The sequence below is a fragment of the Taudactylus pleione genome, unplaced genomic scaffold (assembly GCF_031769625.1).
Source record: "Taudactylus pleione unplaced genomic scaffold, aTauple2 ptg001373l, whole genome shotgun sequence".
NCBI lineage: Eukaryota > Metazoa > Chordata > Amphibia > Anura > Myobatrachidae > Taudactylus > Taudactylus pleione.
In genome coordinates, this window is record NW_028285773.1 from 136689 (window position 1) to 148787 (window position 12099).

The following is a 12099-nucleotide window of genomic DNA, read 5'->3' on the forward strand; positions in this document are numbered from 1 at the left end:
ACAGGTGCTAACCATTCTGTTACCATTCTAACCATTCTGTTACCATTCTAACCATTCTGTTACCATTCTAACCATTCTGTTACCATTCTAACCATTCTGTTACCAGTCTCACCATTCTGTTACCAATCTAACCATTCTGTTACCATTCTCACCATTCTGTTACCATTCTAACCATTCTGTTACCAATCTAACTATTCTGTTACCATTTTACCCATTCTGTTACCATTACAACCATCCTGTTACCATCATGTTACCATTCTCACCATTCTTTTACCCCAGACAAGTGTGGGAATTGCATCCCACGAACACAGAGTACCGTAAAACCTCTGCCTTCGTTATCAACTAGTGAATTTAAATATTAGTTTAAGCTATGGTATCTAGAATTATTGCATTTTATTATTGTACTCCCTGTCTGGCCATTATGTAGATCATTCCCCCCTTCCAGTTGCATTGTTTTAAATGTTGGTACTAATTTGTACATTACTAAATTTGCAATAAAACTGATTATGTGTTTCAGTTGTTAAAAATGTTTCCTATGATAGAATAGTGACACAGAACCTGTATTTGAGGTGTATAATTTGCCTCTGAATATAATTTCCAGGTGTCGGGTGTAGATCTGAGAGAAACCAGACACGATGAAGCTGTGGAGGCCATTAAAAATGCTGGAATTCCCGTCGTCTTCGTCATCCAGAGTTTATCGGCTGCCCTACGGGTGAGAAAGCGCCAAATGCTGAGAGATCATTGTATCAAATGGCATATTAGTTATTCGTCCCTGAGCAAGGGAGCTCTATATTTTGTTGGGTTGCTGTGCATACGTAACAGACCTGGCCGTGAGAGGAACACTGGTGGGAAGTACATAAAATAATGTGTAACAGACCTGGCCGTGAGAGGAACACTGGTGGGAAGTACATAAAATAATGTGTAACAGACCTGGCCGTGAGAGGAACACTGGTGGGAAGTACATAGAATAATGTGTAACAGACCTGGTCGTGAGAGGAACACTGGTGGGAAGTACATAAAATAATGCGTAACAGACCTGGCCGTGAGAGGGACACTGGTGGGAAGTACATAAAATAATGCGTAACAGACCTGGCCGTGAGAGGAACACTGGTGGGAAGTACATAAAATAATGCGTAACATACCTGGCCGTGAGAGGAACACTGGTGGGTAGTACATAAAATAATGCATAACAGACCTGGCCGTGAGAGGAACACTGGTGGGAAGTACATAAAATAATGTGTAAAAGACCTGGCCGTGAGAGGAACACTGGTGGGAAGTACATAAAATAATGCGTAACAGACCTGGCCGTGAGAGGAACACTGGTGGGAAGTACATAAAATAAATAGTTGTAACCTAGCTGCCTCCACACGTTAATGAGTGATAGTTTGCACAGAAATAGTCTTTTAAATTATATACATGGTAAATGGTCCTACCATTATAGGTGGGAGTGTGTCCCACCCTGTACTCTTTCTGTGGCTCACAACCAGTGAGAGAAGGGTCAAGGATGAAATGAATGTGACTGAGGCTACTCCCAAAATCTGGTCCTGCACGTGTATTGTATACCATACATGCTAAACTGCTATCTGGTCCTGCACGTGTATTGAATGCCATACATGCTAAACTGCTATCTGGTCCTGCACGTGTATTGTACACCATACATGCTAAACGGCTATCTGATCCTGCAAGTGTATTGTATGCCATACATGCTAAACTGCTATCTGGTCCTGCACGTGTATTGTATACCATACATGCTAAACTGCTATCTGGTCCTGCAAGTGTATTGTATACCATACATGCTAAATGGCTATATGGTCCTGCACGTGTATTGTACACCATGCATACTAAATGGCTATCTGGTCCTGCACGTGTATTGTACACCATACATGCTAAATGGCTATCTGGTCCTGCACGTGTATTGTATACCATACATGCTAAACTATCTGGTCTTGCACGTGTATTGTATACCATACCTGCTAAAATGCTATCTGGTCCTTCACGTGTATTGTATACCATACATGCTAAACTGCTATCTGATCCTGCACGTGTATCGTATACCATACATGTTAAACAGCTATCTGGTCCTGCACGTGTATTGTATACCATACATGCTAAACTGCTATCTGGTCCTGCACGTGTATTGTATACCATACATGCTAAACTGCTATCTGGTCCTGCACGTGTATTGTATACCATACATGCTAAACGGCTTTCTGGTCCTGTACGTGTATTGTGTACCATACATGCTAAACGGCTTTCTGGTCCTGTACGTGTATTGTGTACCATACATGCTAAACGGCTACTATTGTCTGAACATATGAATTGAGATGTGTAGGTAACAGAATTAAAAAATTTTAACCGGGGAAACCAGGATTAGGGGTTTCAGATACGGAATGCGCTTGGATTGGTCATCTCCATGATACAAACCCAACATTGGGCCTGATTCATTACCGTACGCAACGGCGATTACGCACGCAGTCGCCTGATTGTTGCGTCCGTGCATGCATATGCTTTGCAGTGCGCAAACTAGCTTTTGTGATCGGGACTGCGATCGCAGAGGCTACGCAGACTGACAGGAAGCACCGTTTCTGGGTGGTGACTGGGGGTGGTGGTCAGGGAAACGCAGGTGTGCCAGTTCGCACGCCGTTGCAGGGGCGTGCATAAATTGTCCATTACCATACATGGTCTCAAAGTGTGCGTGGTTGTTAGCAATTTCTGAGTAAGGTCAGGGCTTGTTCAAATGTGCATGAGTCTGCGATGGTACTCGATTGTACCGATGGTTTCGCTATTCTGCTAAGTATTACGCATGTGTGCAATGTAAAGTTGGCGTCCTTATATAGTGCTGAGTTTGCATTGCGATTGCAATGGATTTGCATGTTATCACAGTTGAACTGCATGCATGAGTGCGCAATATTGCGATCCGTAATGAATCAGGCCTGTTATCTCTTGTCTGGACTTGGCATTTTCTAACACTGACCACTAGATGGCATCAAAACAACCATTAGTGCAGATTTTGATACTTTTTTTTTTTTTAACTTAAAATAAATAAAATTAACTTCTACACCCTAGAATGCAATTATCAGAGCGACCCACCCGATATCCACTAAACGCCCCGATAATTGTAGTGTGTGATTTCTTGAAAATGCGCAGGGCCTCTGATTTGAAAATACCTGGAAGCGACCTATATCTCGTGATAACGATTACTTGACTTTGGTTTCTTTCAGCTGCTATCCATCGTGGCTCCTAAACCCTCAAAGTTTGACAAAGCGAGCACAGACCCTGCAGAAAAGGTGAGATCCGCAGCGAGATAGGATTATAGCATAGAGTAACTTGTGCACAAAAGCACAGTCTCATTCCTTACATGTAGTGCTATCTGTGGGTCATTGCGTGGTGCTTTGTAGACACTACCAAAAGAGTGTTACAGGTACAATACGGGATAGCTGTGAAGTTCCTCAGTGGTGTCGCTGGTTCCGTAACGGCGTTCTTGTGTATCGGTTGACAAAATAGCTGCTACAGTTGCTTGTAGGTGACTGCTGCAAAAACAATTTATTTTAAGTATTGGTTATTTATAATTTGTTTTAGAAGTTTTCAGAAAAATTAGTAGAATCGTGAGCAACAAAACTGAAGTTGTTGGTATGGTGAAAGAATTGCGAGGGATGAAGTTGATGGGTTGGAGAAGGTAGAATTGTGAGGGACAATGTTGAAGTTGATGGGTTGGAGTAGGTAGAATCGCGAGGGACAAAATTAAGGTTGATGGAGTCTATGGGTTGAAGAAGGTAGAATCGTAAGAGGCAAAGGTGATGATGATGGGTTGGAGAAGGTAAAATCCTAAGTGACAAAACTAAGGTTGATGGGTTGGAGAAAGTAGAAATGTGAAGGATGAAGTCGATGGATGGAGAAAGTAGAATAATAGTGAAGGACAAAGCTGAAGTCGATTGATGGAGAAGGTAGAATAGTGAGGGACAAAGCTGAAGTCGATTGATGGAGAAGGTAGAATAGTGAGGGACAAAGTTGATGGATGGAGAAGGTAGAATAGCGAGGAGGAAAGCTGAAGTCGATGGATGGAGAAGATAGAATAGTGAGGGACAAAGCTAAAGTCAGTGGATGGAGAAAGTAGAATAGTGAGGGACAAAGTTGATTGATGGAGAAGGTAGAATAATGAGGAAGAAAGCTGAAGTCTATGGATGGAGAAGGTAGAATAATGAGGCAGAGAGCTGAAGTCTATGGATGGAGAAGGTAGAATAATGAGGGACAAAGCTGAAGTCGATGGACGGAGAAGGTAGAATAGTGAGGGACAAAGCTGAAGTCGATGGATGGAAAAGGTAGAATGGTGAGGGTCAAAGATGAAGTCGATGAATGGAGAAGGTAGAATAGCGAGGAAGAAAGCTGAAGTTGATGGATGGAGAAGATAGAATAGTGAGGCACATTGTCGATGGAGAAGGTAGAATAGTGAGGGACAAAGTCGATGGATGGAGAAGGTAGAATAGTGAGGGACAAAGTCGATTGATGGAGAAGGTAGAATAATGATTTATAATGAAGGAAAGGGAAGAATAATGAGGCAGAAAGCTGAAGTCTATGGATGGAGAAGGTAGAATAGTGAGGGACAAAGCTGAAGTCGATGGATGGAGAAGGTAGAATAGTGCGGGACAAAGTCAATGGATGGAGAAGGTAGAATAATGAGGCAGAAAGCTGAAGTCGATGGATGGAGAAGGTAGAATAATGAGGCAGAAAGCTGAAGTCTATGGATGGAGAAGATAGAATAGTGAGGGACAAAGCTGAAGTCGATGGATGGAGAAGGTAGAATAGTGAGGGACAAAATCGATGAGACCCCCATTCACACTACACCAAAACCCGGGAAATTCCAGGGTCGGATACATTAACACTAAACCCGGGTCTGCCCTGAAATTTGGTATGGATTTAAAAGGAACATTTTTATTTTTATTTTTTTTATTCACAGTAATGACATAGTATAAAAATTACCATTTTTAGAGTAAAGGCCACAAACTTTGTTTCCAATGTGTTTTTTTTTTTATTGAAAACCAATAAATGTTTACATTACAATATAAGATAATTATGAATATGTCTTGGTCTATACAAAGACAAAATTTTCACATAAAAAAGTTAAACGTAAAATAATACACACTTAAATTAATTTGCTCCCCTGTCGTGGTCCGGGTGACTGCAGTTGATGTCATCTGCAGGTGCACGGAACAGCCAATGAGAAAGATTTCTTAAAACCCGGGTCTAGAAACCTGAGTTGGATGTATTCACACTACAGCCTACCAGGGGTTCACCCGGGAAAACCCTGGTACAGAGCAGGGTCATGGACCCAGGACTTCGACCCGGGTCATTTCTGTTCACATATAGCGAAAACCCGGGTTTTTGGTGTATGCCTGAAAGGGGTATGAGAATGCTGTGCAGTTGTTACATAACCTCATGACAAATGCAGCTATTTTGCATGCTGATCTACTTGTTCACTGAATATTAGGCAGGCCTCATGAATATTAGGCAGGCCTCATGAATATTAGGCAGGCCTCATGAATATTAGGCAGTGCCTTTATGATGTCACTGGTTCCTAGTAAATGATTAGGTACATACTGGTCCAGCCAGCATGGTTGCCCCCATAATCTGTATATGTCCATTCCACTACCAGACCCAGATGTGCAATGTTGTCCACGCCTTATGTTCACGTAGAGTGCAAGCGTGGACTTCATCCTTCTGTTTAATGCCAAATTAATCATTAGAGCAGATGGGCATGCTTTATAGCTTGGTGCATCATGTTTTGCTGTAGTTTGCAGCTATTTTACTAATAGCCTTAATCATTAGTATAATTATATTGCTTTATTTACTCAGACAAATCGCTCACATCTATTCATTTTTTTGTGACTAAGCGTTTTCGAGGCGTCTCCAGATGGTGCTTACTTTTAAGTAAACCATGACTTATTCAATTAATATTTCCCAAAGAGTAGCATTGATATTCAGAAACCAGTAATTATCTTCTCTAATCAGGCTTCCTGATTGCATGTCACTCGTTAGTTAGCGGACGTGTTTACTTGCAGGATATTCATTATTAATAATAATAATAAAAAATAATATTATGTATTTGTGCTCTGGTGTTATATTCTTGTTCAGCTAATGTCAAACGGAATATCTCAAAGTGAAAGCCGTCTGCTAGACTGCAGCCTAATTCACTAGGTACCAGTGACCTCACGCAAATGTATGCAACTAATACCTCTGACTTCTGTTATCATGTAGGATTCAAGTATTTTTGCCAATATTGCTGCAGTGTGCTGGAGGGAATATCCCTTTTTTTTCTCTGGTTCAGTGTAAACCCCGCCCTTTACAAGCACCTGGGCAATATCATTAAGCTGATTTGAGCGACCACCATACTTTCTATTTGTAGATATGTCAGATTTTCCTTCAGATATGAGCGATTGAACGATTTTTTAAATAAAGAAAAATCTGACAGTGTGTATGCACCATTAGGCACTAGAAGGGACTGTTAGGCTCAGGCACCTACCCTGACGGTTAGGGTTAAGCACCAGGAGGGAGGGTTAGGGTGAAGATTATGGCTAAAATAAATATTAAAAAATCATGTGGCGACAATTTTTGTCGCCGATTTGTACATGTCGACCTTCTTACATGTCGACATTTAGTGTCGACCTATTGACTGTCTAACATCTGGTGTCTATCTAGACACTGTCGACCTTTTTACTGTCTATCTGTTAATCCACACCAATGGCCGCCAATGTGAGCGATTAAGCATCTGTGTGTGCAATCAGTTCAGTGGCACGCCCCTGACACTCCCATAACACGCCCACAAGATGGACCATCTCCGTGTCTGTGAATAGCCGCCTCACAGTCACCGCCCAGCAAATTTCCAGTACAATTCTGATACCTTGCTTCTCCGTGTCATCTGCCCCTCTCTGAGTACACACAGTGGAACGCATGCACTGTAAGAGTTCTTAGGGTTTTTTTTTGCGTATGCACAGTAGCAGAAAATCACTGTACTCCGGGAACATCGGCGTGGAGTGCGGCTCAGAATCAGACCCCATGGCTCGATGGCATACGGTACTTTTGCGTGCACTTTTACTAACTGATCGGCCATTGGCTTTTAACTGGTGCAAGTTGCAATTGCCTTTTTGGTTTCTTATAGAGCAGTGCAAACGCTGATTCCTAAATTCAGGCTTAGCAAGTTATCTGTCCAGAATATAGCCATATCATTGGCCGGAACGTCAGAGGAACATCTGTCCATTCAGTTGTAGGTTATCCTCCACAGCAGCCATTTTGTTGTTGCTGTGAGATGAGGAGATGAGATCCAACCTCCCTCTGCCTATCAGTAACAACCAGAAGGAGAATTGTGGGATAGGAGAAAATAAGAGAGCTGGCACCGCAGGCAGTCTTTATTTGAAGAGCGAAGACAGACCGTCTGCAACTGGCAGTACAGCAGTATACGCGTCAGATATCCATAAATCGTTGCTGTGATATCATTGGTGACGAACGTATATCTAAGCGGAAGGAGGTATCTGAAGTTGTTCCCTGGTGGGAAGCCCTGAAGCTGATTGTTTAATGCTGTCCATCCACTACACGATGCGGGGATGACGGCACGATTACGACGTTGTCGTCTCCCGCGGGGTGAAGTGCATACACTGAACATTCAGTGTATGCAGATCAATTGTCCCCGAACATGGCAACATGATGGCGGTCGTCAGATTGACCGTCATGTTCGGGCGATGACTGATGTTAAAAACGACCAGCGGGCGTGCGTATCGCTGGTCGTTTTAACATTTTACTGCCCGATTTGCAGGCGATTACCAAGCGACAGAGCGATAACGACCGTCGTTATCGATCCATCACTAGGTTTAATTGCCTAGTGGATGGGCAGCATTAGATTTGCTTTATATGCTTAACTGACAAGTGTATACATGGCATGCACAGTGGCGTATCTATAATGGGTGCAGTGTGTGCGGGGCACAAGGGCCCCCGGGTCCAGGGGGGCCCCGCACCGCACACACTGCACCCACATTTTTCTTTAAACTTACCTGTCCGAGGTCCCACATCGGGTGTCACTGCTGCTCTGAACACCGTAAAAATGGCCACCGCGGCCATTTTTCCGGTGTTCTGCGCATGCGCAGTAGACTCCGGGCACACTCTAGTGCCCGGAGTCTACTAATGCTCCAGTGGCTGGCCAGCCGCGTCAGTCGGCTGCCAGCCACCAGGGAGAGAGGAGGGGGCCCCGCACGAGGAGTGCACACGGGCCCCCTCCTCTCTTAAAACGCCCCTGGGCACGCATATACATCGGAATACCTAATTTGGACTAATTGTTACTTAATACTGTATATTACACTATCAGGCGCTTGTCCTTCTCCCCCTTTTTTCCGTAGGTTATCCGTTATTTGTAAGGAGACACAAAACTTCTCAGTGACGGACGGTCGGTTTAACAAATCATACATTAAAAAAAAAAAATCCTACAGCAGAACCACAACATATGAGGCAGCTAAAGAAGGAGCAGAACTGAGACAGAGGGTAGAGAGGGCCCTGCTCATGAGAGCTTACAATCTAGCGTATTAGCCAGTTCTGCCTGAGATTGGCCTGGTACCCATCTTCGTCTGCTCTGTTTGGGTCTAATTTAGGTGCTGAATAGATGGCGTGATTTACATGCAGGCAGCAGCAGAACACTTTGTCAGCCCCGTCTACTACCGCAATGTCCAAGTCCCGTCGAGATCAGTTTTAGCCCTGGGCTGGGAATATAGGCGGTGGAAGCAGTGGCGGTTTGGCACAAGGGGGTCTATTCACTAAGCCAGGGGTTCCCAACCACGGTCCTCAAGGCACACTAACAGTCCTGGTTTTAATGATAGCCATACTTGAGCACAGGTGACTTAATTAGTATCCCAGTTAATTTGATTTAACCATCTGTGCTGCAGCATGGCTCACTGGTGGATCCAGGGGGGGGGGGCGATTGTGGCGATCGCCCCACCCTAGAAGTCACCTCCTAGCAGCACAGACTCCGCTGCCGCTGGACAGCGCTCCGCGTCCCCATAGAATCCAGCAGCTGGTCATGTCACGCTGAAGCAAGCACTAGGGGGAGGTCTGGGCACTAGAGTGTGAATATGTATAGTAACAGGTGTGTGTGCAAGAGTTAAGGAGTGGCAGCCATTTTCCCGAGGACCATCTCCCATCAGGATAGCATGCCCGGCTCCCGAGTCCCGCATGCTGAATACACCCCCACCCCCCCTTTCCTTCCTCTCTGTTAGGTGAGGTCCAGGAGCTGTGGGGATCGAGCTATTAGTGAGACTGTAAGAGGGAACTGATTGGGGAGAGTGCTGAGGTGGAGACAGGCAGAGTGCAGGCTGTGGAGGTAGTTGTTAAGTACATCACAGGAGAGCACCCGGCTCAGGGATAACGTGGTACCATAACAAGGTAATAATAGCACATATGTTCCTTATATTTCAGTGTTGGTATAAATGTGGCTGTGTGTATATATATATATATATATATATATATATATATGGTTATCTGTGTATATATGTGGCTATGTGTGTGTATATATATATATATATATATGGTTATCTCCGTTTATATGTGGCTGTGTGTATATATATATATATATATATATATATATATATATTAGGGGTGAGCGGGTTCGGATTTCTGAAATCCGAACCCCTCCCGATCCGAGTCAGACTCGACTTTTCCCGCCTGACTCAGATCTGAAATCGAGGCAATACATCATCGTCCCGCCTTCCGGGTCTTGCGGGTTTTGGATCCTATATAAGGTACCCGCGTCGGCGCCATTTTCTCACTCGGCTGTGGATAGTCAAGAGGGAGGGTGGGAGTTAGGGCTGGCTGGGCTGTGTAGTGTAGTGTAGTATAGTGCAGTGTAGTGTTGTGCTGTGCTGCGCTGTGCTGCTGTTGTCCATAGGGGCTGTGTCCACTCCTCCAAAGTCCATAGGGGCTGGCTGTGTTGTGCTGTGCTGCTGTTGTCCATAGGGGCTGTGTCCACTCCTCCAAAGTCCATAGGGGCTGGCTGTGTTGTGCTGTGCTGCTGTTGTCCATAGGGGCTGTGTCCACTCCTCCAAAGTCCATAGGGGCTGGCTGGACTGTGTTGTGCAGTCAGTTGTCCATAGGGGCTGTGTCCACTCCAAAGTCCTGTGCAGAGTCCCAGTCCTAAAGGGGTGCTGTAGTGTTGTCCAGGGGGTGCTCTGTCCATCAGGGGTGCTCCCCCCAAGTGCAAAAAAAATAAAAATTTTCTGTGTTTGTGAATTGTGTGCGCAGTAGCTGCACGTGCATCAACAAAGTAGTGCCAAGCGTGCGCCTGTGTCATAAGTAAAGGGCCGGCTGGCTTGACCGTTAAAGGGTGCTGTAACCCCCAAAGTACACTCCAAACAAAATAAAAAAATATTTTCTGTGTTTGTGAATTGTGTGCGCAGTAGCCGCACGTGCATCAACAAAGTAGTGCCAAGCGTGCGCCTGTGTCATAAGTAAAGGGCCGGCTGGCTTGACCGTTAAAGGGTTCTGTAACCCCCAAAGTACACTCCAAACAAAATAAAAAAATATTTTCTGTGTTTGTGAATTGTGTGCGCAGTAGCTGCACGTGCATCAACAAAGTAGTGCCAAGCGTGCGCCTGTGTCATAAGTAAAGGGCCGGCTGGCTTGACCGTTAAAGGGTGCTGTAACCCCCAAAGTACACTCCAAGCAAAATAAAAAAATATTTTCTGTGTTTGTGAATTGTGTGCGCAGTAGCCGCACGTGCATCAACAAAGTAGTGCCAAGCGTGCGCCTGTGTCATAAGTAAAGGGCCGGCTGGCTTGACCGTTAAAGGGTGCTGTAACCCCCAAAGTACACTCCAAACAAAATAAAAAAATATTTTCTGTGTTTGTGAATTGTGTGCGCAGTAGCCGCACGTGCATCAACAAAGTAGTGCCAAGCGTGCGCCTGTGTCATAAGTAAAGGGCCGGCTGGCTTGACCGTTAAAGGGTTCTGTAACCCCCAAAGTACACTCCAAACAAAATAAAAAAATATTTTCTGTGTTTGTGAATTGTGTGCGCAGTAGCTGCACGTGCATCAACAAAGTAGTGCCAAGCGTGCGCCTGTGTCATAAGTAAAGGGCCGGCTGGCTTGACCGTTAAAGGGTGCTGTAACCCCCAAAGTACACTCCAAGCAAAATAAAAAAATATTTTCTGTGTTTGTGAATTGTGTGCGCAGTAGCCGCATGTGCATCAACAAAGTAGTGCCAAGCGTGCGCCTGTGTCATAAGTAAAGGGCCGGCTGGCTTGACCGTTAAAGGGTGCTGTAACCCCCAAAGTACACTCCAAACAAAATAAAACATTTTTTTCTGTGTTTGTGAATTGTGTGCACTGTGGTTGCACGTGCATCAACAAAGGAGCAGCGCCAAGCGTGCGCCTGTGTCCCATAAGTAAAGGGCTGGCTGGCTCATTTCTTAAAGGGTGGTGTAACCCTCAAAGTGCGCTCCACAAAAAATAAAAAATTCTTCTTTTTTTTCTGTCTTTGTGAATTGTGTCTGTCTGTTAAAGGATTACATCGGTGACAGCATCCAAGTAGGCATGTCAGTCCTGTACCTGTACTGGCAGGAAAAAGAGGCAATTTGGAGGTCCCTGTACAAACTGGCTCTATTTTACCTGAGTTGCCCCCCCTCCAGTGTGTACTCCGAAAGAGTGTTTAGTGCAGCCGGGAACCTTGTCAGCGAAAGGCGTAGGAGGTTGCTTCCACAAAATGTGGAGAAGAAGATGTTCATAAAATGAATTATCAACTCTTCCAGGGAGACCAGCCTCCAGAACGTACAGAGGGACCTGTGGTTGTGGATTCCAGCAGGGACGAATTAATACTCTGTGAGGATGAGGATGTACACAACACTGAAGAGGGTGAGGAATCGGTGGATGAGGAGGATGAGGACGACATCTTGCCTCCGTAGAGCCAGTTTGTGCAGGGACAGATTAATTGCCAGCTTGTTTTGTGGGGGCCCAAACGAACCAATCATTTCAGCCACAGTCTTGTGGCAGACCCTGGCGCTGAAATGATTGGTTTGTTAAAGTATGCATGTCCTGTTTATACAACATAAGGGTGGGTGGGTGCATTATGTGG